This window comes from Loxodonta africana, chromosome 12, assembly GCF_030014295.1.
Source record: "Loxodonta africana isolate mLoxAfr1 chromosome 12, mLoxAfr1.hap2, whole genome shotgun sequence".
In the NCBI taxonomy this organism is placed as follows: Eukaryota; Metazoa; Chordata; class Mammalia; order Proboscidea; family Elephantidae; genus Loxodonta; species Loxodonta africana.
This window is the reverse complement of record NC_087353.1, coordinates 94101674-94129653: the sequence shown is the minus strand read 5'-3', so window position 1 is coordinate 94129653 and position 27980 is coordinate 94101674.

Below are 27980 nucleotides of genomic sequence, written 5' to 3'. Positions count from 1 at the left end.
ACCATACGGATAGCAGTGAAATGCACCAGGCGCTCCTTGGAAACTCTATGTGGCAGTTCTACTCTGTCCTATAGGGTCGCTATGAGTTGGAATTGACTCGACGGCAACGGGTTTGGTTTTTGGTTTGGGCCTTCTGCATTTCCCCAGAGGGTGGGTGTAGGCAATACCAGCAAGTAGCCTGGGCACCTAGCAGCTGACATCAGCTCTGCACAGCCATGTTTACAGGTAACAAGCCAATACCTTCCTCCTGAACCAAGGAAGCATCAGGGAAGCAGGCACTCTGGTTTCTGGAGACACATAAATAAACACTATTTTTTAGTTTGTGTGCATGGGCTTAACGTAGGCAAAACACAGCCACACACATGACTGTGTATAATGCCCTACACTGGAAAAAATGAGAGAATTGATCGTGACTTGTCTTTTCTAGCAAGTTGAAGATACTGGCAGCTTTCCTGGAGTGTGACCAAAATATTCACCTAAAGAAGCTATTCGGTGGACAGCTAAGGGTCAGATTCTTAAAAGGAATCTGGATCAGCTCCTTAAAAGACCAACGCAGGATGTTAAGGAGCAAGGGGTCTCTAATCATCATCCCTACCATATGACAGCAAACAGGGACTCCCCTGCCCAGTGTCTTGTGTGCCTACGCCTCAAGCTTCTGAGGATAGCCCAGGCTTTCTCACACCAGGCAGAGTGCGGGGTGACTTGCCTGCAGGCACCCAAGCTAGTTGAGAGTCAGAGCTAGGCACACATACTGTAATTTCAGAAGCCTTAAACTGGCTAGGGCCGCCACCCACTGAAAACAACGGTGACCCCGAGGAGTCTAGTCAGGGGTCGTTGGCCGTAAAAGAGAAGTCTGAATTGCACAGCATTATTATTCTACATTAAATGTCCAAAGTACAACTGGCTTGATGGAAAATTTTTTTTTTTCAAGAGCCGAACATAATAACGTAGCTCTCTCTGATGACAACTGTAAACCTGTTCTGAAACGTAAAGGCAGTTTGACTTTCCTCATTTATTTCCTTGCTTTTTTCTTTACGTTTTGAACACAATCGGTAAACACCCGCATTCCTAAGAAGAGCAGGCGCGTTCAATCATTGCTGACCCAGGTCACATGACAAGGACTGAGCAGAGATGAAAGGCTTCATCTCCTGCTTCTCCTGGCCACTCACAGGCCTCTTTCTCTGGAACTTGCACCTTTAATAAAAATGAAATAATAGATTTACAGCCTCCTTTTTTTTGTTTGTAGCTAGACAAATGCTATTGTGCTTAGGGCTTTCGTGATACGTGATAGACTGGGAAGCTTGTTTTGAATTCATTCTCATAACTTTAAAAGAACAAAGAAAACTTGAAGGGTTTGAATACTATTAATAATTTGATCTCAAAAACTTTCTCTAAGCAGATTTATTGCCTTTGTATAGATGGTCCCTTTCAAGTTCTCACCTAATGGAATTTTATTGTTTATCTCTAGATTTGTCTTGATCTTTAAAAATCAAAACTCAGCCCAAACCACCATCTATAGCCAATGTGTGTGTTTTCTCCAGGAAATATATAAATTTATTCTTTTAGTCTAAATAAAAATATCAAGTAAGACATCAACTCAAACTCAAGGGTCTGTCTTTTGAGAAGCAAAGGAGGCTTATTTGGGGTTCCCAGGAGTGTGAGGAAATACTGAAGGTAACAATTCAAAGCAGCTGGAGGGGACACCTCAGAAAATAATTCCCCAGCACTTCACAGATACCAAGAGGGTACAACACAGCCGCTCACAGAGAGACACATTCTGCAGGTCAGAGACAACGCTGCTCACATTGTTAATGTGTGAATCTCCAACTCTTTCTTTGCTTACTCCTAGAACTAACTTACTCATTTCAATAAATTCCCTTTCTAACTTTCTCATTTGTTTCCTGATTCCTTTATTTGCTTTAGTGGTTGATTGGCTTCATAACTTCAAATCTTTTTTTTTTCCTTCCGACTTTCTTGAAGCCGGGGCTACAGTGTTGCACCAACTGCTTTACACTTGACTTTAGCTGCATGGGATTCAGGCGTGTGCCTGTGAAGGGGCAGGGTGTGGAGTGGAATTAGAGTAGTGTAATGGGCCCCCGTGGCACAGTGCTTAAAGTGCTTAGCTGTAAACTGAAAGGTGGGGAGTCCGAAACCTCCAGTTGCTCTGAGGAAGAAATACCTAGCAATCTGCTCCTATAAATATTACAATCTGCTCCTAGCAATCTGCCCAAGGAATCCTCTGGGGCAGTTCTATTCTGTCACATAGAGTCATTATGAGTCAGAATGACTCAACAGCAATGGGTTTGTCGGTTTGGGCATTAGCTACCAACAGTAGAAAACAGCAACTTCCAGGTAAAATTGGGCATGTATATAGCCTGCTTTGGAAAGAGAGCTGAGTCCTTAGCTCCGTAAGCCAGATCTGTCCACATCATCAAAGTGAGCTCTTATGAATCCCGCACACACGCCCTTTCTTCTGAACCAAAGTGAAAGCATACTAGCTTCTCTAGAATGCAGCCCTGCCTTTACTCAATGGTCAACAGATGAACGCAGAATTGATGAACTTGTCAGCAAAAAAAAGACAAAAAAACACAATGTTTAAGTTTGACCTAATTACACATTCAGTTTTTCTTTTTCTTTCCTTTTCTTTTTTAGTGAGCATTGGACCCAAGAGACTGGAAAGCGGAACAAAAGGCAGTGGGCTCAAGTGTTCTCTGCTTGCCTTAGAAAAGGAAGACTAGAAATAAGCATGCTAAGTGGCCACAGCACTAGCAGCCTGGTTAGCAGAAAGCCTTCAGTTTTATAGTTCAGTTTTAGCACTGAGTCACAATCACCCACCCAGTCCTGGGGAGAAGACCACTGGACTGTTGTTCCTCATATTCACAGGCTAGCTCTGGAGGGTGTGATCATTAGCCAGGTGCTAGGTGTGGCTGAAAAGGCTCGCATGTGACTAGGTGCTGTGCACAAGCTGTCCATTTGTAAACACTGTTCTCCAGGGATCAGCTGCTGCTTTTGTTGTAGGTCTGGTAAAATGGGTGTTCTAAGTCTATTCTTCCCAGGGCTCTTGAGCAAACAGCCCCGCCCCACTTTCCATTGCTAAAGAATATGCATGGTCCCAAGGCTGGCCAGCAAAGGAGAGCCAGGAGAGCACTGAGCCCAACTCCTTCCCTCCCCAGCCCCTCATTTGTCCCGCTAGCTACCACCTACGCTGGGTCATTTGCATTCTCTTGCCGGTCAGGTCACAGATGCTCATTGCTAGTCCCTTGCCCAGTTCCAGTCCTAGGACACCACTGCCTCTGGTCTTGCAGCTCCTCCTCTACTACCAACCCAGCTCATTCTCCACCCTGTGACTAAAAAAATCTTTCTTAATACAGGTAGTCTCTGACTTAATGACATACGTAAGTTACAACGAACCTGTACTTAACGACCGTCCTTTTTTTTTTTTTTGTACATCTTATCGTTAGTAATATGTATGACATACAATGTTTCAGTGACTAATTTGCTGATGTTATAACATCTGTAAGTTTATATCTAATGTTTCTAACCCCCAAAGACAAACAAAGATCAAATACTGGTAATAAAAGGCAATAATAACGAAACTTAAAAAAAAAAAAAAGAGGTATTCTGCTTATGTCAGAACTGACGTATGACAGAGTTACTAGAATGGAAACCCCTGTGGTAAGTCAGGGATTACCTGTATTTATCTGATCATGGCACACCTCCACTTTAATCTATAGCTCCCCCACTGCTGTAGAATAAAGCCTGGGCTCCTTCAGAGCGAGCTAAGAGGCACTGCCCGAGTCAGGCCCCGCTTGGCTCCCTGACCCAAGTTGTATGCAGGAGTTCCTCTGTCTGGAACCACGCTCCCCTCCTCATCTCTGACTCTAACCAACGCCCACCTACCCTTCAGCTGAATCATCCCTTCCAAGGGAATGCTTCCCTGTACTCCTCCTTCAATGGGATACATTCCAAAAGCAACCTGCTGCATTTCACCACCATCACACTGATAAAACTATACAGCCTACATACTTGTCTGAGTCCTGCACATAACTAAAAGCTCTACAAGGGGAATGGTCTGTCCAGTTCACAATTAGACCCCCTACACCTAGTAAGTACCTGGCCTATCCCACAACAGGCACTCAATAAAAATCAGCGGATTGAATGAAGGGTTGCCCATCTTCCCTCACTAAAGTTCACCAGAGATGTATAGTAAAATGATGATGATGATAACAGCCACTATTTATTGAGTTCATACACTGTGAGAAAGTTCGCTAGGTGCTCTCACATGGCTGGCTCATTCTGCGCTCTTTCCAGCACATTCCAGCTATCTCCCCTATGGTCATTCAGTGGTCTGTGCAACTCATAGGACAGACAAGAAGAAGTTACTCTAATCAGACAGGATGTCCATGCTAACCCCCAGCTGTGACACCCACTATAAATATAAGCGCCACACTCTTGCCTTGAGGGTCCAGACCATCCTGATACCAAAAATGCTCCACATTCTCTCTGCTGAAGCATTTTTGCCTAAGATTGCCATTAATTAAAAATACTGTATTTTACAAAACCTCTTGAGATGTCATTTAAAAAATTAAAGGTCTGCCTAAGTAATGGGAAAAAATTCGAAGTTACTTGAAATTAGGAGCTACTGACTTCTTAGTCCTCCTATCACCCACAGTGCTTTGAAGATAGTAAGTGTCCAATAATTGTTTGTTCAATTGAATAAAAAAAATATCAGTCATTTACTACTGATCTCAGAGCTTTATATAGAGGGTGCCCTTTCATTGATGATTAGGCATTGGTTGTCAATGAATGCTGTGTATTTACACGTTCAGTGAGCAGATTCTAAAGACATGCCTAAGAGGTAACAAGTGAGTAATTTAAGGAAGAAAAGAGAATAACAGGATAGGGGGAGAGGATGACTGATGCCTTTTGTAAGGACCAGACAGGGATTTACCAAATAGCCTTAAAAAAATTTAACCCAACATTAATAAAACAGGGCACTTTACATTTCCTTATAACTCATGCTACAACTACTTGCCCAAGTTAAAAACTTGATCCTGTCCTTTGACTACCAAGAATATTGTATCCAGTGAGCTTCTCGAATTTCCCAAATTTTATTATTAAAAGGAAGTTTTAGATAAATAGATTAGCTAATAATAAAAAACATGTGGATATGAGAATTCCTTTATAACAAACTCTAAAATAAAAAGCTCCTCCCTTAACAAAAATAACCTATAACAGCAGCAACAAAATCCAAACCCAAACGCTATAGACTGATTACATAAAATATCCAAAACATGTGAAACATGTGTACAATGTGTGTATATTCATTCCAGCCACTATATTTAAGTAAATGATTAAGTTCAATAATCCAACTCTAATTTGAATAACACAGTGATACTTCACTAGAATTTAAAAAATAAGCATTTCAACATGAAGATCCTGATTTCATTAATATATTTGAGGGAAATAAAATAGCTCCCTAGGAAATGCAAAACAAATGTGTGTACCATAAGTACAAATATCTTAAGAGATATTCTGACAGACTGGGAAAGAATATTCAGCTATGACATCTCAGACCAGCGCCTGATCTCTAAAATCTACATGATTCTGTCAAAACTCAACCACAAAAAGACAAACAATCCAATCAAGAAGTGGGCAAAGGATATGAACACACATTTCACTAAGGAAGAGATTCAGGCAGCCAACAGATACATGAGAAAATGCTCTCGATCGTTAGTCATTAGAGAAATGCAAATTAAAACTACGATGAGATTCCATCTGACACCAACTAGACTGGCATTAATTCAAAAAACACAAAATAATAAATGTTGGAGAGGCTGCGGAGAGACTGGAACTCTCATACACTGCTGGTGGGGTTGTAAAATGGTACAACCACTTTGGAAATCCATCTGGCGTTATCTTAAACAGTTAGAAATAGAACTACCATACAACCCAGAAATCCCACTCCTCGGAATATACCCTAAAAATACAAGACCCTTCACACAAACAGATATATGCACACCCATGTTTATTGCAGCTCTGTTTACAATAGCAAAAAGCTGGAAGCAACCAAGATGTCCATCAACGGACGAATGGGTAAATAAATTGTGGTATATTCACACAATGGAATACTATGCATCGATAAAGAACAGTGACGAATCTCTGAAACACTTCATAACATGGAGGAATCTGGAAGGCATTATGCTGAGCGAAATGAGTCAGTTGCAAAAGGACAAATATTGTATAAGACCACTATTATAAGATCTTGAGAAATAGAAAAAATGGAAAAGAACACATACTTTTGTGGTTACAAAGGGGGGAGGGAGGGAGGGAGAGGGCTTTTTATTGATCAATCTGTAGATGGGAACTGCTTTGGGTGAAGGGAAAGACAACACTCAAAACATGGAAGGTCAGCCTAATTGGACAGGACTAAAAGTAAAGAGGTTTCCGAGATAAAATGAAAGCTTCAAAGGATAGCGAAGCAGGGGCTGGGGTCTGGGGAACTTGGTTTGAGAGGACTTCTAAATCAATGGGCAAAACAATTCTATTATGAAAACACTCTGCATCCCACTTTGAATTGTGGCACCTGGGGTCCTAAATGCCAACAAGCAGCCATCTAAAATACATTAATTGGTCTCAACCCACCGGGAGCAAAGGCAAAGGAAGAACACCAAGGTCACACGACAACTAAGAACCCAAGAGACAGAAAGGGCCACTTGAACCAGAGACCTACAATATCCTGAGACCAGAAGAACTAGTTGGTGCCCGGCCACAATCGATGTCTGCCCTGTCAGGGAACACAACAGACAACTCCTGAGGGAGCAGGAGACCAATGGGATGCAGACCCCAAATTCTCATTAAAAGACCACACCTAATGGTATGATTGCGACTAGAGGAATCCCAGAGACAATGTTCCCCAGAACTTCTGATGGCACAGGACAGGAACCATCCCCGAAGACAAATCATCAGGCATGAAAAGGACTGGTCAGTGGAGGGGAGAGAGATACTGATGAAGAGTGAGCTAATTAAATCAGGTGGACACAGGAGAGTGTGTTGGCAACTCTTGACTGGAGGGGGGATGGGAAGATAGAGAGAGAGGGAAGAAGGTAAAATTGGCACGAAACGAGAGACTGTAAGGGCTGACTCAATAGGGGAAGAGCAAGTGGGAGAAGGGAGTAAGATGTATGTAAACCTACATGTGACAGACTGATTGGAATGGTAAATGTTCACTTGAAGCTTAATAAAAATTTTAAAAAAAAAAAAAGATATTCTGACAAAAAAATTCATATTACAGATGGTAAACATAAATCACCACAGAGTAAAAAAGCATGGATGATAAGTAAGCAAGCAAACAGTGATTAGAATGAATTCTAAGCATTTATGTATTGATAAAAATCACTGAACAAAATAAAGAACATTAATTTGTGTTAAAATACAGTACTTTGTGGACCAAAGCTTGATGTGCCCTTGGGGGTTTGTCCACGCAGTAAACCTCATAGCTCTTGCCAACCTCATATGTAGCGACAGGTGATATAGCCAGGCCATGACCATCTGTGATGGGACCTAAGTTTGGGAGCCCCAGTGGCACAGTGGTTAGCTGCTAGCCAAAAGGTCAGCAGTTCAAATTCACCAGCTGCTCCTTGGAAACACTATGGGGCAGTTCTACTCTGTCCTATAGGATTTCTATGAGTCGGAATCAACTCGATTGCAACGGGTTTGGTTTGGTTTTTGTTATAAATTAACCTATCATTAGAAAACAAGACGTATCTCCAGACAAGACCAAATTAGAGGGATTCTGAAAAGAGCAAAGGATTAAACGGGAAACCTTGTCATCCAGTAAGATGCAAAGAATAGCTGGGAAAAGGGAACCATTACGCACTCGACTACCAACCCGAAGGCTGGCTGTTCAAATCTACCCAGAGGCATCTCAAGACAGACCTGGCAATCTGCTTCCAAAAGGTCACAGCCTTGATAAACCCTAGGGAGTACAGCCCTACCCTACATACATGGGGTTGCCAGGAGTTGGAATCGGACTGACCGCAACTAACAACAATTAAATGATACTTAAAAAGCCACAGAGAAATAGCCTAAGCCTTGTCCAAAACAAACTGGACACCAGAGGACACGCAGAGATCTGAGTGCCAAATGGTTTCTGTCCCCGCCTCTCTTAAAAATGACAGTGCGTAATTCAAGCTGTGATTTAGGATTGTGAGAAAAACAAAGTGATAAGGAGAAAATGGCCCAAGACCAATGTTGCAAAGAGAAACTCTGAACCTCTGGGAAGTGGCAGCAAAGGAAGATGGTAGTTTATCACAGAGAAGCAGGACACATTTCCATTAAAGTAGCAAACGAAATATCAACTGGATGTCACAAAGAACAGATCCTAAAAAGATTAAGGTAAATTCCTCCTCCACAAACAACAAATGTGTAATACATGATGACGGAATGAAACTGTCCTTCAACAAATGCAGAGCAGACCCCAATGACTCCCACGAGTAGGTGCACAGACAGCCCCGGCCTCTCCATCACCAGTCACAGGGTCACAGAGAATCACCAGGTCTGTGAGGTCATCGAGAAGAGAGCCTGCTTGTCCCTTCCTGGCTTGCGTTTCATCGACACTTCGCTGGCCTGCGTGGAGAGGGTACATTAGACAGCCCTCTGGGACTCTTCTTTTGTGGTAGTGGTGGTTGTTAGTCGCCTTTGTGTCAATTCGGACTCATGGTGACCCTACATGTGCAGAGTAGAAACGTTCCATGAGGTTTCCAAGGCTGTGATCTTTAGGAAGTAGATCACCAGGCCTGTCTTCTGCGGTGCCCCTGGGTGGGTTTGAATCGACAACCTTTTGGTTAGTAGCCCAGTGCTTACCATTTGTACCACCCAGATACCTGAGACTTCTCTTCAAGGCTACTATACAATAGATATTGAGGACACTGCTCATTAAATCAACCAAACACATTGCTGTCAAGTCGATTCTGACTCCTATTGACCCTGTAGGACAGAGTAACACAGCCCCATAGGTTTTCCTAGGCTATAATCTTTACGGAAGCTGACTGCTACATCTTTCGCCCTTGGAGCAGCTGGTGGGTTCAAACCGCAGACCTTTAGGTTAACAGCCAAGCACTTAACCACTGTGCCACCAGGGCTCCTTCATTAAACCACCAAAAACAAACAAAAATCGGTTGCTGTAGAGTCGACTCCGACTCATAGTGACTCTACAGGGCAAGACACAACTGCCTCATAGGGTTTCCAAAGCTGAAACCTTTACAGAAGCAGGCTGCCACATCCTTCTCCCTCACAGTGGCTGGTGAGTTTGAACTATTGATTTTTTGGTTAGCAGCTGAGCACTTAATCACTGTGCCACCCTGGCTCCTTCATTAAACCACAGTGTCCTCCTCTCTTTCATACTTCTCAAGAAAAATATCTTTCTGGCCCTAGCATCATGAATTGTTGTGCTTCTCATAAACAAAGGATTTGCTTTTATCTGATGGACCCTGGGAGCCAGGCAACTTCTTAGGATCCCCTTTTCCTATTAGTGGCTAGACAGCATATCACCAATGTCAGGCAGGTTCATGGTCAATGAACTAGACTCTGCATTTTTTTTTCATCGACCTCATTTCTGGTTCTAGTCCAAATGCTTACTCTTGTTTATCCCACTTACTTCTAACTGACATGATTATTATATATACATATCTTCTCTGTATCTTTTTCGGAGCTCTGACCAAGCAGTGGTTAAAAGCTCAGCTGCTAAACAAAAGGTCAGCAGTTCAAATCCACCAGCTGTTCTTTGGAAACCCTACAGAGCAGTTCTACTCTGCCCTACAGGGTCGCTATGAGTCGGAATCACATTGACAGCAATGGGTTTGGTTGGGTTTGAGTATCCTTTTCACCAACTTTAAATGCATGTTCAAACTAAGCAAGATATAAATTTTTAAATGAGTAAATAAATATCAAAAAATACAGACTCACTAATTTTACAGATAAAAAAATTAAGGTCCAAAGAACTGCAGATAGTGATACTAGAAAAACATATGGCACACTAAATATTCAACAATAAATTAGAGAAGTTAAATTTTTAAAACATGTTTATTTGTACAATGAAAAAAGATAATCTATAAATTTGTCTACAATCCCCTTGGGAAAATATTTTCTGTTTATTAACATAAAATGGATATATGCTCCTGTGTAGGAGCAAACCCTGTTAGACTGCCCTTTACCACAGACTGCGGGTGAAGTCATTTCTGTAGTCCTCTTATATGTGGTAATGAATAACCTTGGATGGCGTTCTGAATGTTTGTCATACACAAAGGATACCAACGGGCAATGACAGAATTCAATTCAACAAAAACTCCTTGAATGTTAACCAGTTTAGGCATTCAGTAATGAATGACCCAATGTCCTTGACCAGAAGAATCTACCATGCCTTGAGGAAAAAATATCAGTACGCAATGATACAAAGAAGAAAGGTGAGGACTGCTCTAACAAAGGTACAAAGAGTTACGGGAACAGTGAGAAGGAAAATATTTTCATCTGGAGGGAAGCTAAGAAATTAGATACAGCAGATGACTAAGAAAGACTGATATGTTAAATGAACATTATCATAGTGACATTGGTTCAAACAGCAATCCCTTAATTATCACTGTTACAAGAACAGATGAACAAAGAAACTTCACCAGCTCTTACTGATACTTCTGGGATGATACGAAATAAAGACCAAAAAGTGTGTAGATGATGCAAGGCTGAAATCACTTGAATGAGAGTTGCGTTAAAACTGTTATACGCCACTGAGGGAGCAGATCACCAGGTCTTTTCTGCTGAGAAGCCGCTGGGTGGGTTCAAACCACTGACCTTTCTGTTAGCAGTCAAGCACTTAACCTTTGTGCCCCCAGGGCTCCTAGCATTAAAACTAACTTCAGCTTTATTTTTATGTGTAGCACTTACTGCCTGTCTTAGTTATCTAGTGCTGCTATAACAGAAATACCCCAAGTGGATGGCTTTAACAAAGAGAATTTTTTTTTTTTTTTCACAGTAAAGTAAGCTAAAAGTCCAAATTGAGGGCACCAGCTCCAGGGGAAGGCTTTCTTTCTCTGACAGCCTTCTCATCTTCCCCTAGACCAGGAGCTTCTCCACGTACGGACCCTGGGTCCAAAGGACTCACTCTGCTCCTGGTGCTGCTTTCTTGGTGGCATGAGGTCCCCAACTCTCAGCTTGCTTCCTTTTCATCTCTCGTTAGACAAAAGGTGGTTCAGGCCACACTCCAGGGAAACTCCTTTTATATTGGATCAAAGATGTGACCTTACTAAAGGTGTTAGAATCCCACCCCAGTCCTTTTCAACAAAAAATTACTATCACAAAATGGAGGACAACCACACAATACTGGGAATCATGGTCTCACCAAGTTGATAGATATTTTGCGGGGACACAGTTCAATCCATGACACTACCATATAGCACACAACATGTTTTATTGACCCTTTTTTTAGTTTACTATGTTCCTTTCAGGGCAAGGGTTTTTGTCTACTTAACTACTTTGCTCACTGCTATATCTAAAGTAAGGATCCCTGGTAATTGTTAAGCACTCGACTGCTAACCAAAAGGTTAGGGGTTCAAAGTCATCAGCCACTCAGCAGGAGAAAGACCTGGAGATCTGCTCTTGAAAAGATTACCGCCTAGGAATCCCTATGGGGTAGTTCTACTCTGTCCTATGAAGTCGCTATGCCTTGCAACTGACTCAATGGCACACAACAACAACAAATATCTAAAATGCAAAAGACATATAGTAGGCACTCAATAAATATTTGTTGAATTAACAAATGAATGATGAACATTAAAATGATTCATACCAATTAACTCAGTATTTCTGTTTCTGCTTCACAGTAATAGCTACCCTGTAGTGTTTACTGAGATGCCAGGTACTCTTCTAATCGCGTTACAGGTAACTAAACCATTTAATTCTCACAATAATCCATGAAGAAACTGAGGCACAGGGGATATCTTGCCTGAAGTTACACAGTTAGTAAACAATGGTGCACTATTCTTCCTCTCTAAGTAGAGAGCTTGAGATGAGATAAAATAATCTGTGTACAGATGTTCATTACACTGCTTTTTAAAATAGAAAAAAACCCTAAAACAATCTAAATACCTAATGATGGGGCAAAAAAAAAGAAAAATGATAGGGGCAGCCTGCATAAATTATACTACATCTGTAAAGGGAATATCATATTAAGTCAAAACATGTATGTTTACAAAGAATTTTAACCACAAGATAATGTCAAGCATAAAACCAGAACACAAAATTTCTAGAACATATACTGTGACCTCAACTGCATGTGAAAAATAAAAACATGGTAAAGAAAACTCGGGAAAATGCACCTATTTTTCTCTTTTAACCTTAGATGCAGAGACTTCAGTTAATCATACTCTTCAATTCATGGAATTTTATTATTAATGGTCCACACAAGGCCCCACTTTTTTGTGTGTACGGATGAATTCATGTACGTATTCTCTCTTAAACTCATTCCCTATATTCATCCCTCACCTCCCATAATAAGCCACAACTCGAATGAGTTTGGTGGGTATCTTTTGAGTGTGCTCTTACAAGATGCATAGTTTTGTGTGCATGTACTTTTGACTCAAATGAACACTATTGTGCTATTAATCTCATTATGTTAGTCATCTAGTGCTGCTATAACAGAAATACCACAAGCGGATGGCTTTAACAAAGAGAAATTTATTTCTTCACAATGAAGTAGGCTAAAAAAGTTGAAATTCAGGGTATCAGCTCCAGGGGAAGGCTTTCTCTCCCTATTAGCCTTCTCATCAGTCTTCCCCTGGAGTAGGATCTTCTTTGCACAGGAATCCCAGGTGTAAAGGACTCGCTCTGCTCCTGGCACTGCTTTCTTGGAGGTATGAGGTCCACCTGTCTCTCTGCTTGCTTCTTTCTTTTATATTTCAAAAGATGGACAGCCTCAAGACACAATCCCATCTTACAGGTTGAGTCCTGCCTCACTAACACAACTGCCCCCATTCTCCCTCATTAACAGCATAGAGGCAGGGTTTACAACATATAAGAAAATCACAGAATACCAGGAATCATGGCCCAGCTAAATTGATACACACATTTTTGGAGGGACATAATTCAATCCATGACACTCATCATACTACTTTTTTTCACAGTATTGTTTTGTATCATCTCACCATGCTGCTATGTAGACAACAGCTTTAGTTGCTTCTAATCATTCCATGGTGCATATCCACCAAATTGTACTCCACTGCTCTGCTAGGAACGGCACCCAAATCTGCTGCCATAAACGCTTTGTGTATATAGCTTATTTGGTTATCGACAATATCGTTGGGATATGTACCAAGGGGAATAAATGTTGGACCGGAGGGTGGGTGTGCCTAATTAGTTTAAGAACTTCCACACTTCTCTAGTACAGACATAGAAGTCTACACTCCCACCGTCAGTACATGAGAACTCCTATATCCACCCATTCCCACTAGTATTTGCCATTTGTCAGTGCTCTAATTGTTGCTGGTATAATATTGATACACCACATTGTTTCTTCAATTCTCACTTCTCGGATTGCTAATGAGTTTGATGATTCCTTCATTTGCTAGGGAGCTTTTTGGGTCTATTCTTTTGTTAAGTGCCTGCTCATATCTCTTTCTCATTTTTTTATTGAGGTTACTATTCCCTTCATATTCATTTGCAGGAGGTCCTTGCAGTTTTATACATTCATTTGCTATTAATCTATTATAAGCTTTGACATTTGTATAGATCATCTCCCATTCTGTCATCTGTCAGTTAACTCTGTCTATGGATGCCTTCATTGAACAGAAATCTGTGCTACTGACACAATTAAATTCATCAATTTTTCCCTATTGCTTTATGCTTTATGTTTAAGAAGTTTATCAAAAAAAAGAAAAAAAAGAAGTTTATCAAGTTCTTCAATAAAAAACCCATTGCCATTGAGTTGATTTCGACTCATAGTGACCCTACAGGACAGGGTAGAACTGCCCCCATAGGGTTTCCAAGGAGCAGCTGGTGGATTCAAACTGCCGACCTTTTGGTTAGCAACCGAACTCTTAACCACTGTGTCACCAGGGCTCCTCTTCAGTAACATACAACTAAAATATTGAAAGAGACTGAACTGAATTTGAAGATTACCGGAATTTGGGAAGAATTGACGCCTCTTAAATACTAAGTTCTCCCATCCGAGAGAACAAAAAGTCTGTCCATTCACTGACATCACCTTCTCTTTTATTAGAGTTTTTAATTTTTCTATAAAGAGAACTTGTGTTTTCTTGATTAATACACACGGTATAATTTTTAGAAACCCTGGTGTCGTAGTGGTTAAGAGCTCCAACTCAAAGTGACCCCATGTATTACAGAACTGCTCCATAAGATTTTCTTTGCTGATCCTATAAAAATTACAGCCTAGAAAATCCTATGGGGTGGCTCTACTCTGTTCTGCAGGGTTGCTATGAATCGGAATTGACTTGAAGGCACACGATGACAATTTTTTTCTGAGAATTTACCCATTTTATTTAGTTTTTCCCTCATATTTATTAGTATGTATTTGTTCCTGATATTCTCTTTATCATTTATAAATTTCTTTGTTCTATAGCAATTTCCTTATTTTTTTGTTCTGTCTTTTTATTTTCTCTTTTCTTCCTGTTCAGTCTGCCAGAGGTCTACCTTATTTGCTTTTCAGAGAATCAGCTTTTGACTTTAACCTCCCCTATCTTTTGGCATTATTTTTGTTCTGCATTTCATTTCTTTTTGTTTTTATCTTTATTATTCCCTACCTTCTTGTTTCCTTGAGCTTTGTTCTGTTGTCCATTTCAGCAACTTTTGAGCTGAATGTTTGGCTCATTTTTTAACCTTTCTTGTTTACTGATTATTTAAGACTATAAAATACCTTTAACCACTGCTTGAACTATGTCCCACAGTTCTGATATTTAATGCTTTCATTATCATCCCATTCTAAACACATCCTAATTTCATTTTTATTGCCTTTATAACTTAAGGGTTATTTAGAAATATATTAATTGGAAACCATCAATAATTTTGGGGGAGGAGGGGACTATCATTTTATTAGTGATTTCATATTATATTGCACTATATTGAAAGAATCTAATTTGTACCATTTTTTTTAATCCTGGAAACATTACTGAGGCTTTCTTTATTGTGTAATACATGGCTTGTTTTTATGACCATTCTATATGACTTGATCCTCCCTACTTCCCTTATCTCTTTGTAGCAGCTCAGATATTCATTTCCTTTCCTATTCAAATATTTCCTCCCAGCATACTTCAATGTGGGTCTTTCCTGGAAGGCTTTAAGAGGCCTCGTACAGGTAAGCATACTTCTTACGCCCTCGCATTTGAGTGACAAGTCTGCTGGGACTAGAATTCAGGGCAATGGGAAGCGCAAAAGCAGATCTTAAAAGTTTCCCCTCCAGACTCTCACCATACCTCTGGTTGCCTCCACCACAGGCTGCAGCCACTCACTTCCCAAAGATACAGGAGTTAAAGCAGCCTCCAGTCCCCACAGGGTCCCTCTTGTTTTTGTTGTTAATTCTGAGCATGCATATTTCCCCCTGGCTTTCCCATGTTCTCAAAAGTCAATCTAGATAGAAAGAAGAAACAGGAACAGAAATCTGTATGTCAATGTTCACCGCAGCAGTTTTCACAACAGCCAAAAGGTGGAAACAACTGAAATGTCCATCAACAGCTGAATAAAAAGACCATCCATACCACGGAATATTACACAGCATGAAATCCTGATGCATGCCACAATATGGATAAACCGTGAAGACATCATGCTGAGTGAAATCAGTCATTGGCAAAAAGAAATACCATCTGATCTCACATTTACGAAATAAAGCAAATACAAAAACCCACTGCCATCAAGTCGAAAATGACTCATACCGATCCTATAAGGACAGATATAGGGTTTCTAAGACTGTAATCTTTACGGAAGTAGACTACCACATCTATCTCCCCAAAGAGTGGCTGGTGGGTTCAAACCACTGACCTTTTGGTTAGCAGCAAGCACTTAACCTTTGCAACATCAGGGTTCCTAGCAAATGTATAGAAACCAAATTTATTCATGGTTACCAGGGATGGGAGGGAGGGGGACAGGGAAAGTTTTTGCTTAGGGGGCATTGAGTTTATATTAATGGCGGCAGAATAATTTAGTAAAGGATAGCAAGAATGGTTGTACAACTTGAAGAATGTAATCCACGTCACTGAATTACACATGTAAAAAATGCTGAATTGGCGTTGTTTTGTTGTGTATATTTTTACTACAACAAAAGGAAAAAAAGTCAGTCTGAAGGTAGAGAATCAGTAGTTCATCATGCTAGTTCACCATCTTGGTTGGAACTAAAAGCCTCTATCACTTTGTTGTATTTGAAACCCAAATGATGTAATCAATGCCACTGAACATGTAAAAAATGTTGGATTGGCAAGTGTTGGGTTTTATATATTTTTACCATGATAAAAATACATACAAAAAATAAAATAAAACCTATGGAAGACTATGCCAAAGTATTTTCTACAATAAGCAGGCTTTACTTCAGGGGAAAAAAAAAAATGTTATTCTTAAAGGTAGGGGGTGAAAGCTGATAAATAGCAGGTTATTTTTGGAAACTGTACAATATAGTCTGAAATCCTTAGAGATGGAATCTGCCCTGTACTTGGAAGAATTTTTCAGGAGGGCACTATGCAGTTTCCCAGACATCCACATTATATTCCCCAGGTGAACACTGGCTCCAAGGCAGCATATTATAGTTACTGCATTGCGTTCTGTCCTAGACCAATTATGTAAACATAGCTATGGGTTGTTGAAAAACAGAGACCTAAAATATTCATTATGATTGCATATTTTCTCTATACTTTTCCCACCGGCATTTTTCTTAAATTAATCTTTACAAAGCCATTTTAACAACAAAATAAAAGCAAATGTGGATTTAGAAAGGAAACTTTGAGAAGAAGGTGAAATATTCATAACTCACAGGTTTCTTATAAAAACATGTTCCAAATGCCAGGCCAGCCCTATAGTGAATCTGGTTTCAATCCATATTCAGAGAACCTTATTAAGCTTGCTCGTTAGAAACAGTGTATTCTGGAAGGGAACATACGCTCTTCTTATAAAAAAAAATATATATATATATAGCTTACCAGAAAAAAAAAAAAAAAACAAAACCCGTTGCCATCAAGTCGATTCCGACTCATAGAGACCCTATAGGACAGAGTAGAACTGCCCCATAGAGTTTCCAAGGAGTGCCTGATGGGTTGAACCATCAACCTTTTAGCTGGCAGCCTAGCTCTTAACCACTATGCCACCAGAGTTTCCTCTTATAGCTTAAAACACACACAAAAAAACAAACCCGTTGCCATCAAGTGGATTCCAACTCATAGCGACCCTATAAGACAGAGTAGAACTGCCCCACTGGGTTTCCAAGAAGCACCTGGTGGATCTGAACTTCTGACCTTTTGGTTCACAGCTGTAGCTCTTAACCATTACGCCACCAGGGTTTCCTCTTACAGCTTAGGCTCTGATAATATCTCCTGCAGCTCCAGAATATAGAAATGTGAAGGTCAAGTATAGCCTGTTAGTAGGGAGAAACTAAGTAAAGTCATCAAATTCAAATTTCAGGGCCTGGTCTTGATTCAAAAGTTATTTACTGAGCACTTACTATGTGCCAGGCATTATGCCTGGCCAATAACTATCATTTAAGGAAACACATACCCTGATTGGCACCGGTCCCTTAAGAGTAGTCGGCCTGGGGGGAAACAGTAGTCATAAGAATGGTAATTGAATTTCATTTTATAACCATGCTTAAAGTTTTTAAAATGTAGAAACACACCTGAGATGTCTAGGAATAAATGACCAGAGAGGAAACACTGTCCTTCTTTTCTCAAAGCTCTGTCCCTGATGCCTGAGAAAGGCAGCCACCACCCACAGGTGGGAAAGCAGTTTAGAAACATTGCTCATGTGAAAAAAAAAAAGTGAAGCTGGCCTAAATCTTAAAGCCAGGATGAGTGTTAGGGATCACACCCCAAGAAAAGAGTGAGGGAGAGTTAAAAAAGAGCATTCTAATAAAACTCTGGAGACAGACCAGGTTCAACGAAGCTATCATGCTTAACATGTCAAGACTTCCTGGCACACCTATGATTTAACAGGTATGGTCCTATCCTCATGAAGTTTACAGTCTAGGGGTGTGTGTGTGGTGGAGGGACAGTACTGGAGACCATAAATACCTTAAATAAGTAAAATACATAGTACATTAGATATAAATGCCAAAAAAAAAAAAAACAGTAAACTGGGAAATGGGATGTGTAGGGAGGTGGGTGGACAGAGACCTCACGGAAAATGTGGCTTTTGAGTAAAGCCCAATAGGAGGTGTGGTCAGATGTCAATCTGAGAGAACAGCATGCCTGGCAGAGTGAGCAGCAAACGCAAAGGCCCTGAAGCAGGAAGCTGGGTACATGGAGGAACAGGGAAGAGGCCAGAGTGGCTGAAACAGGTGAGCGCAAGGGGGGTGGGCAGGAGGGGATGAGGTTAGAGAGAAGGCTCTGTGGATCACAGTGAGAACCTGACTCTAGTTAGCGCAGCAGCCACTGGGGAGGGCTGAGCTGAGTTCTGCTATGATCTGAGGGCTGCTGGTGAAGCGGCGGGCTGTGGGGGCAAGGGCAGAAGCAGGTAGATCAGGTAACAGGCTGCTGCATGAATCCAGGTGAGAGACGATGGTGGCGGTTTGGCAGCAGTTGTCAGAGAGGTTAAAAGTCGTAAGATTCAGGATATAATCTCAAGGTAGAACTCACAGAAATTCTTAATAGATTGGATGTAGAGTGTGCAAGGCAGGAGCCAAGGACGATTACACAATCCTGTGCCCAAGTGACTGAACGATAGAGTTGCCACTGACTGGAATGGTGGATTCAGGGGTGGGGTAAAGAGGGGTGACATAAACGTGCAAGTCACCAGTGTAATGACAGTACTTACATAGAATGTAACTGGACATTTTTATTTCTCAAAAGCAACTCAAGTACCCCTAGAGACATGTTTGCTGAGGTATTAAAAATAAGCACAGAATGTTTTCCAGAACTACCATATTGTTTTATAATAAATAAAATTTAAAATAATTTTTATGATAAAACAAACATTCCTGAGACGAAGTAGAATCCAAAATTTTTTGTGATTTTTTTTAAGATAAAACACCACGCTTCAAAGAAATGTACTTGTGACAGGTTGCTTTGAGCTACATTCTAGTCTCCTGGGGCTATGCAATTCCTCTCCTCTGCCAATATAAGTACTTCCATGGGAATCTCTGAGAAGCTCGGTACTTTTTAAGTTTATTCAACATCAATCACCTTGAAACATTTACTGAGTGCCAAGCACTACAGTAGGAGATAAGGAGGCAGTGGTGAACCAACCAGAGTTCCTGCCCTTGTGAAGTCCACAGTCTTCACTGATGATCGTAAGTTTACCTGTTTGCTTTTGTTTAGGTGTTTTTAAAGGTGGAAGGAAAAAAAAAAAAAAAAACCGTCATCTCTATTCATACTTTACAGGGTTACTAGGAGGTTCAAATATTTATGATTGCAAAAACAGTTTAGAAATTGTAAGCAGGTGTGCAGGTAAATTACATCAATGCTGTTTTTATAACAGGGCCTCAAACGGACAACCAAGTAAAACCTACTGCGAGACACTTAAGGATGAATCAGGGTATGAATGAAGGACTGCATGAGGGGAGGAGGAAGTTGATTACTGTATCTGGGCACTAAATTGGGCTCCTAAGTGTCCTGGAATTAAAAAAAAAAAAAATTAAAAACATGTACTTTTCATTTTCTGGCAAAAGAAACACAGAAATTCATTGGCAGAGGAAATATTTTTCCTGGAAACAGATTCAAGCAGAGTTCACATGGGTCGTTGTAGAAACAATGCTGAATAACAGAGTGGACGGTACTTTCAACTGCAATGCAGTTTCAAATAAGAGATAGCAGCATTGTTCAATCATTGTTCAACCATCCTCACAATCACTACTAGAGGGGAAAAATTCTGCTAAACTCAAAAGGTACAAAAACTCAGCAATTGAGTATACTTTAAAATTACTTTTATATTCATGATGTAACAATTCTACTGGCTTCCATGGTTTCTCTAATGGCCATTTGCCCTTCCTACCCCTCCCCCTTCTCTGCCTCCTTGCCCACCCTGCTACATCTGAGCTAACCACTGCACCTTACCCAGTGATTAGAACAAAAGCTGGGTATGAGGTGCAAACAAAGTCAACTTGAATCTTCCCTGGGATTTTTCAAATAAATCCTGGAGAGAAAGGCCTTTGGACGCTACGGATAATTCTACTATAAGGTGTATGGAGAATGCGCATCTGCAATAGATGCCAAAATTCAGGGAAAAGGAAATATGAGAGAGACCAAGAGCGAGTTTGTCCCAGGCTCCGGTTTCCGAGCCTCCCTACACCAACTTTCTTGTTCCTTCCAGTAAGTAGTTCCTTTGATTCTATGACCTACTCCAAGAAATCTTCCCTTTTGCTCACTTTATTTGAACCATATGAAATTGCCATTTCTGTTAAGTCAAAAATGGTATAATATTGGCAACTATATTAGCAATTTCAATACTGTTCTACTTAATAGATCATGCTGGGTTTATGCCACTTGTAACCTAAGTAGTCTTTCCAGGCTCTAACTGCCAACACTTAACGGAACGTCCAAAAACAAAATCTATGCTATCTCTACTATTGGTCATCGCTGTTAAAGGACACACACACACACACACACACATCTGCACATATATACACACTCATCTTAATTTACACATACTATGATTTACATGTGATTGCATAAAACTGCCAGTAATCCAGTATCTCAGACTAACATGGTAGTTGAAGGGGCTCTGGTGGTGCAATGGTTACATTCTTAGCTGCTAACCAAAAGGTCGACTGTTCAAACCCACCAGCAGCTGCGCTGGTGAAAAGACCTGGCAATCTGCTCCCATAAACATTAACACAACCTAGGAAACGCTATGGGGCAGTTCTACTCTGAATCATGGGGTCGGTGTAAGTTGGGACTGATTTTTGACAATACACACTACCACCACTGATGTGTATGACTGAAGACAAACTCTGGAGTCACATTGTTAAGATTTAACTGCAGGAGCAACAAGTTGCTGGAATTTTCTTAATCTAAAATTTAATTGAGATTAATTGTAGATTCATATGCAGTTGTAAGAAACAATACAGTGAGATTCCGAGTACTCTTCATTCAGTTGTCTCCAATCTTGCAAAACTATTGTACGGTATTAGGACCAGGATTTGACACTGATATAATCCACTGACCTTACTCAGATTTTCCCAGTTTTTCTTGTACTAGTGTGTGTATATTTAATTGTATATAATTTTACATGTGTAGGTTCCTGTGACTACAGCTACAGCCAATATACCAAACATTTGCATCACGAATATTCCCCTTGTTGCTCTTTTAGAGCCACAGCCACTATCTGACATCAATTCATTTCGTGGTTATAGAACTCGTCCTATTACTTCATCTTGGCTGTGTTTCCGTAGTTTATAGTTTTTGACAAAATTGGTCCATTTCTTCTTAACCGGAAAACTTAGGACCATAAAGTTGTCTCTTATTACTCTTCTAATGCCTTCAGGGTCTGTACTGTTATCCTGTTTCACTCCTGATATTAGTGATTTGGATCTCTTCTCTTTTTTTGCATTGTCAGACTCGCTAGATCTTCATCAATTTTACTGATTTTTTTCTCTTTTTTTCCCCAAAGAACCAGCTTTCTGTTTCATGGATTTTTCTCTATTGTTTTCCTATTTTCAATGTTATTTCTCTTACTTTTATTGTTCCTTTTGTTTTTCTGGGGGTCTATTTTGCTCTTCTTTTTCCAATTTCTTGAAATAAGAACTTAGATAATTGATTTGAAGCTTTTCTTTGTTTCTGTCGTAAGCATTTATTGTTGCCGCTGTTAGGTGCCCTCGAGTCGGTTTCAACTCATAGTGACAATACGTATAATAGAACAAAACACTGCCAGGTCCTGAGCCAGCCTCACAATCATTGCTATGCTTGGGTCCAAGGTTGCAGCCACTGTGTCAAGCCATGTCATTGAAGGTCTTCCTCTTTTTCACTGACCCTCTACTTTACCAAGCATGACGTGCTTCTTCAGGGATTGGTCCATCCTGATGACATGTCCAAAGTACGTGAGACGAAGTCTCACCATTCTCTCTTCCAAGGAGCATTCCAGCTGCACTACTTCCAAGACATATTTGCTTGTTCTTCTGGCAGTCCATGGTATATTCAACATTCTTCACCAACACCACAATTAATTCAAAGGCATCAATTCTTCTTCAGTCTTCCTTATTCATTGTCCAGCTTTCCCATGCATATGAGGTGATTGAAAATACCATGGTGTGGGTCAGGCACACCTTGGTCCTCAAAGTGATATCTCTGCTTTTAAACACTTTAAAGATGTCTTTTGCAGCAGATTTGCCCAATGCAACTCATTGTTTGATTTCGTGACTGCTGCTTCTGTGGGCGCTAAGGATCCAAGTAAAATGAAATCCTCAACAATTTCAATATTTTCTCCATTTATCATGATGTTGCTTATTGGTCCAGTTGTAAGGATTTTTGTTTTATGTTGAGGTGTAATCCACAGAGAAGGCTATAGTCTTTGATCTTCATCAGTAAGTGCTTCAAGTCCTCCTCACTTTCACCAACGAAAGTTGTATCATCTGCATAACACAAGTTGTTAATGATTCTTCCTCCAAGCCGGATACCACGTTCTTCTTCATATAGCCCAGCATCTTGGGTTATTTGCTCAGCATACAGATTGAATAAATATGGTGAAAAGATATAACCCTAATGTACACCTTTTCTGATTTTAAACCACGCTGTATTCCCCTCGTTCTGTTTGAAGGATTGCCTCTTCATCTATGTATACGCTCCTTGTGACCAAAATTAAGTGTTCTGGAATCCCCATGTTATTCATAATTTGTTAGGATCCACATAGTCGAATGCCTTTGCATAGTTAATAAAACATAGGTAAGCATCTTTCTGGTATTCTCTACTTTCAGCCAAGATCCATCTGACATCAGCAATGATATCCCTCGTTCCATGTCCTCTTCTGAATCTGGCATGAACTTTCGGCAGTTTCCTGTACTGCTGTAAAAGCTTTTGAATGATCTTCAGCAAAATTTTTCTTGTGTGTGACATTAAGGATATTGTTCAATAATTTTCACATTCTATTGAAATCACCATTTTTGGAATGGGCACAAATATGGATCTCTTGCAGCCGGTTGGCCAAGGAGCCATATTCCAAATTTCTTGACATAGACAACTGAGCACCTCCAGTGCTGTATGCACTGGTAGAAACATCTAATGTAAGCATTTATTGCTATAAATTTCCCTTTTGGAATTGCTTTAGCTGCATCCCACTTATTCTGATGTCTTGTATTTTCATTTTCATTCAGTTCTATGTATTTTTATAATTCTGAAGACTTCCTCTTTGACTCACATATTATTTTGAAGTATGCTGTTTAATTTTCACCTGTCTGGAGATTTTCCTGTTATCTTTCTGTTGTTGGTTTCTGGTTTGATTCCATTCTGATCAGAGAACACACTTTGCATGATTTCAGTTCTTTAAAATATGTTGAAGTTTGTTTTATGGCTCAGGATATGGCCTATCTTGGTGAATGTTCTTAATAGACTTTTCAAAAAAATCTGCATTCTGCTGCCTTGGGTGAGGTGTTCTATAAACATCAATTGGATCCTGTCGCTTGCTTATCTTGTTCAAAGCTTCCATACTCATGCTTATTTTCTGTCTATGCATTCAGCTATTTTAGGTTTAGAAAACAGGTCCTGGTCTACTCTTGTGGGTTGTGGTTCCAATGATGGCTTAATTTTCAGAGCCTCTGCAGTGTTATTTTGGTCTGCTTCGATTATCTGATGCCAGTGGGGCCCCCATGGATCCCGGTCATTTTGCCTGAAAAAATAGAAAGGGTTTCCCCAGGTCAGGTGCCAGGTATCTCAGGCCCTTGGACCAGGAGAGGGTTCCTTAGCCTGGCACTTATTGTGGTGGGACCCCATCTTACCCATGACCCCTGGCCACTCCTATGTCTCTGAGTTTGGGCATCTCAGGGCCATGGGAACAATGAGGTTTCTTGGCCAGGCCACTTGTTTTGGTGTGAAATCTCTTGGATGTACCACCCAGCCACCTCTCAGTGAGGAGGGGAGTCTGAGTCCAGCAGAAAAGGAGAGTGCTTCCCCTAGGCACTTATTGTTGTGCCCCTACTGATCCCCCTTTTCCTGTGGTGCCACAGGCTTGCCTGGTGTCTTTGGAGGGTCTACATTTGGCCCAGAGAAGGACAGAGCCTAACTTGGACTGACTTCTGGTGCTAATTAGGGGATCAGGAAATGCCACATCTGGTTCTTCTGTTGGGTGGAGGAACATAAGACACCCTGCAGCTGTGCTGTTCCTCCAGTCCTTGGGTCTCAAATCACTTGCCTTTTCTCTACCGTTCAGAGTTCTTCTCTGTCACAGATTGAATTATGTTCCCCAAAAAATGTGTGTGTCAATTGGGCTGGGCCATGATTCCTGGTATTGTGTGATTTTCCTACATGTTGTAAATCCTACCTCTATGATGTTAATGAGGGAGGATGGGCAGCAGTTGTGTTAGTGAAGCAGGACTCAATCTACAGGATTGGATTGTGTGTTGAGGCAATCTCTTGAGATATAAAAGACAGAAGTAAGCAGAGAGACAGGGACCTCATACCACCAAGAAAGCAGCAAGAAAGAAAGGAGCAGGGTGCGTCCTTTGGACCTGGAGTCCCTGTGCCTGAGAAACTCCTTGACCGTGGGAAGATTAAGGGCAAGGACCTTCCTCCAGAGCTGATGGAGAGAGAGAGCCCTCTCCTGGAGCTGACACTTTGAATTTTGACTTTTAGCCTACTTTACTGTGAGAAAATAAACTTCTTTTTGTTAAAGCCATCCACTTTTGGTACTTCTGTTATAGCAGCACTAGACGACTAAGACACCCTCTGTTTAGTTCCTGCATTATTTGTAGGGTTTATAGTTGTACACTTAATAGGGGGAAAAAAGTAGAAACGGGTCTGCTCCATCTTGTTCGCACTGGAAGTCTCAAGCTTCTACTTTGTTGACAATGAACAAAATCTCTTTAAGTGTCAGATTCATCAATGGAAGATTGAACATAACAAAATGCCTCGTAGAGCACTGTGAATAGTAAATAGATAACACATGTGAAGTTCTTTGTGCACTTCCATGTCACAAGCACTCAGAAAATGCCAGCTAAATTCTTGTACAATATAATGCAATAATTAGAATTTATGAAAAAGAAGTATGTATAGAAAATAGAGCCCTGGTGGCAAAGTGGTTAAGCACTTAGATGCTAACCAAAAAGTCGGTGGTTCAAACCCACCAGGCACTTCACAGAAGAAAAATGTAAATAATAATACCTGTGGATGGGGGGAATCATGGTTACTTTTGAATTTTCCTCTTTTATATTTTCTTGTATTTTCCAAAAGTTCTACAACCAACAGGTGTTTATTTAACAATTTAAAAAACATTTCAAAAGTTAAGTAAAATCTAAATATATACCTAATCTCTCCTTAAGGTTCTTTAACTTCTTCACAATCTTCAGATAAAGTGATAAAGATGGTGAATGCAACAATAAGATCCTAACTTATCTCCCATTTCTGGATTAATGAGACATCTGAATAAAATGACCAGGCAAGCACATTTAACTGCAGCTGCTTTGTTCTGAGGATGTCATAGCTACTTCCAAGTCTCTCACTTCCCTAAAGCCCTAGAATGACCTAATTAGCAAATTGCATGAGAGCAAAAATAAGTAGCTCTATGTGCAGGGCTTCAAACTGGTTCAGCCCAATTCAGTCATGGCCAAGGAACCGACACAGGAACGGACTCAAATTTTTATAATGTGGGTTAACCGGAACAAGAAAAATTACAGGTCAAAGCCCTGCTAGAAATTAATCTCCGTCTTAGAAAACAAGGCAGCATGCACATTGCATAGCAACCAAACATCTTGACCGACTGAGTCAAAAACATCAGTTGCTGGCTCAAAGATGGTGGCCGATCACACCACTTTGAATGTGTGTAGCTCTCCACTGTCCTGGCAATAATCCAGTGTCACATATCAGGCTCCTGAAACGGCTCACTATGCCTCTTCCTAGTCTCCCGTTCCAGAGCTTCAACCGACAATTTTTCCCATTTCGGTTGGCATTCTAGATCACGCAAATTTTTAAAATTTAGTTCTGTTCCAGTTCACTTCGTCAGCCATGCCTGAACAAGTTCTATCTGGTTCGAAGCCCTGTCATTGAGATTCACTGCCATGTATATGGTGAAGGTTCTCCTCTGGTCAGTCGAGCTCAGACACACTCCTCAGAATCCATCAACAGAAGGGAGCTCTCTAAACTGTGACTCAGCAAAACGAAAATTACTACGTCACAAGAAGAAAAATAAGCACCATAAACTAACATTTTTGTAAATTCTGCCTTACTCTCTACGTCAGATGAGCTGTAAGGGCAGAAGAGGTAGGTGAAAACATAGTTATTCTCGCTGGGTGCCACCCAATCAATTTCTGACTCTTAGCAATCCCATGTGACAGAATAGAGCTGTCCCATAGGGAATACAGTAGCCTCTGCAAAGTGAAGCAGGGAGGTAAAGCCTGGGGTCCAGAGTTCAAGTAACCAGAGGCTCTAAAAGGAGACCTTACATTTAGGAAATGGATCATCCTAAAACTGGAATGGCACATACCATGGTTTTAGTACTTAACTTTTGTCAATTAAGAGTTTTTAAAAGTTTCACAACATAATCCCAAATACCTACATCTAAATAATCCCCTCAAGAAAAACTTTGTGTTATATAAAACAACTAAATTCAGGGGGAAAGTGAGGTCAGATAAACTGATGTTCCGGACTGTAATTTTAGATAGCTTTAATCCCAGAAAAAAGACTGAAGAGGCATACAAGCTAGCTGCAAGTTTAACTTACTGAAACATTTTTACCATAAAGGTGTATAAATACATATATAATTAAAAAAAAAATTTTTTTTATATATATATAATTAGTCCACTTTAAATCAGAAGAACATCACTGGAAGTTGTGTCCAACTTTAGGCTTGGTTGGCCTATGAAGTGAGGGAGAAACATTGCCTCTGCTTCCATATTTGAATTTAGAAACTTCTACCAGAATAATCTTGGCATATCGTATTACATATGAATATTAAAAATTCATTTTATTTCAAATACCAAAAAGTAGTACACAGATGCTCACTTTAAATAATTCACATACCCATCAGGTACTGATATATCAAAGTAATATGACCTACATTAATAAATATTTCATTACAAACACAGATGCGATTTTTTCGGGTGGGGGGGGGCCAGGTTGTAACTCTTGCAAGTCTACTCCTGGCAAACAACTGCAACAACAAACAAAGGAACGAAAAAGAAAATATTTTAAAACAAAAAATAAAATTGAGTTTCCATGAATTTTTTATCTCATTTATTTATTTTTTTTTTTATTGCGCTTTAGGTGAAAGTTTACAGAGCAAATCAATTTCTCATTAAACAATTAACATACAAATTATTTTGTGACATTGGTTGCCAATCCCATTGCAATGTATCGACACTCTTCCCTTCTTGACCTTGGGTTCTCTGTTTCCATTTGTCCAGTTTTCCTGTCCCTTCCTGCCTTCTCATCTGTTTTGGGCCAGTGTAACCATTTAGTCTCATATAAATGGTTGAACTACATGTGTTATTTTTTGTTTCATTAAAAAAAAAAAACATGGCTGTCAAGTTGATTCTGACTCATAGCAACCCTATAGGACAGAGCAGAAGTGCCCCATATGGTTTCTAAGGAGCACCTGGTGGATTCAAACTGCCAACCATAGAGTAGCCATAGCTCTTAACCACG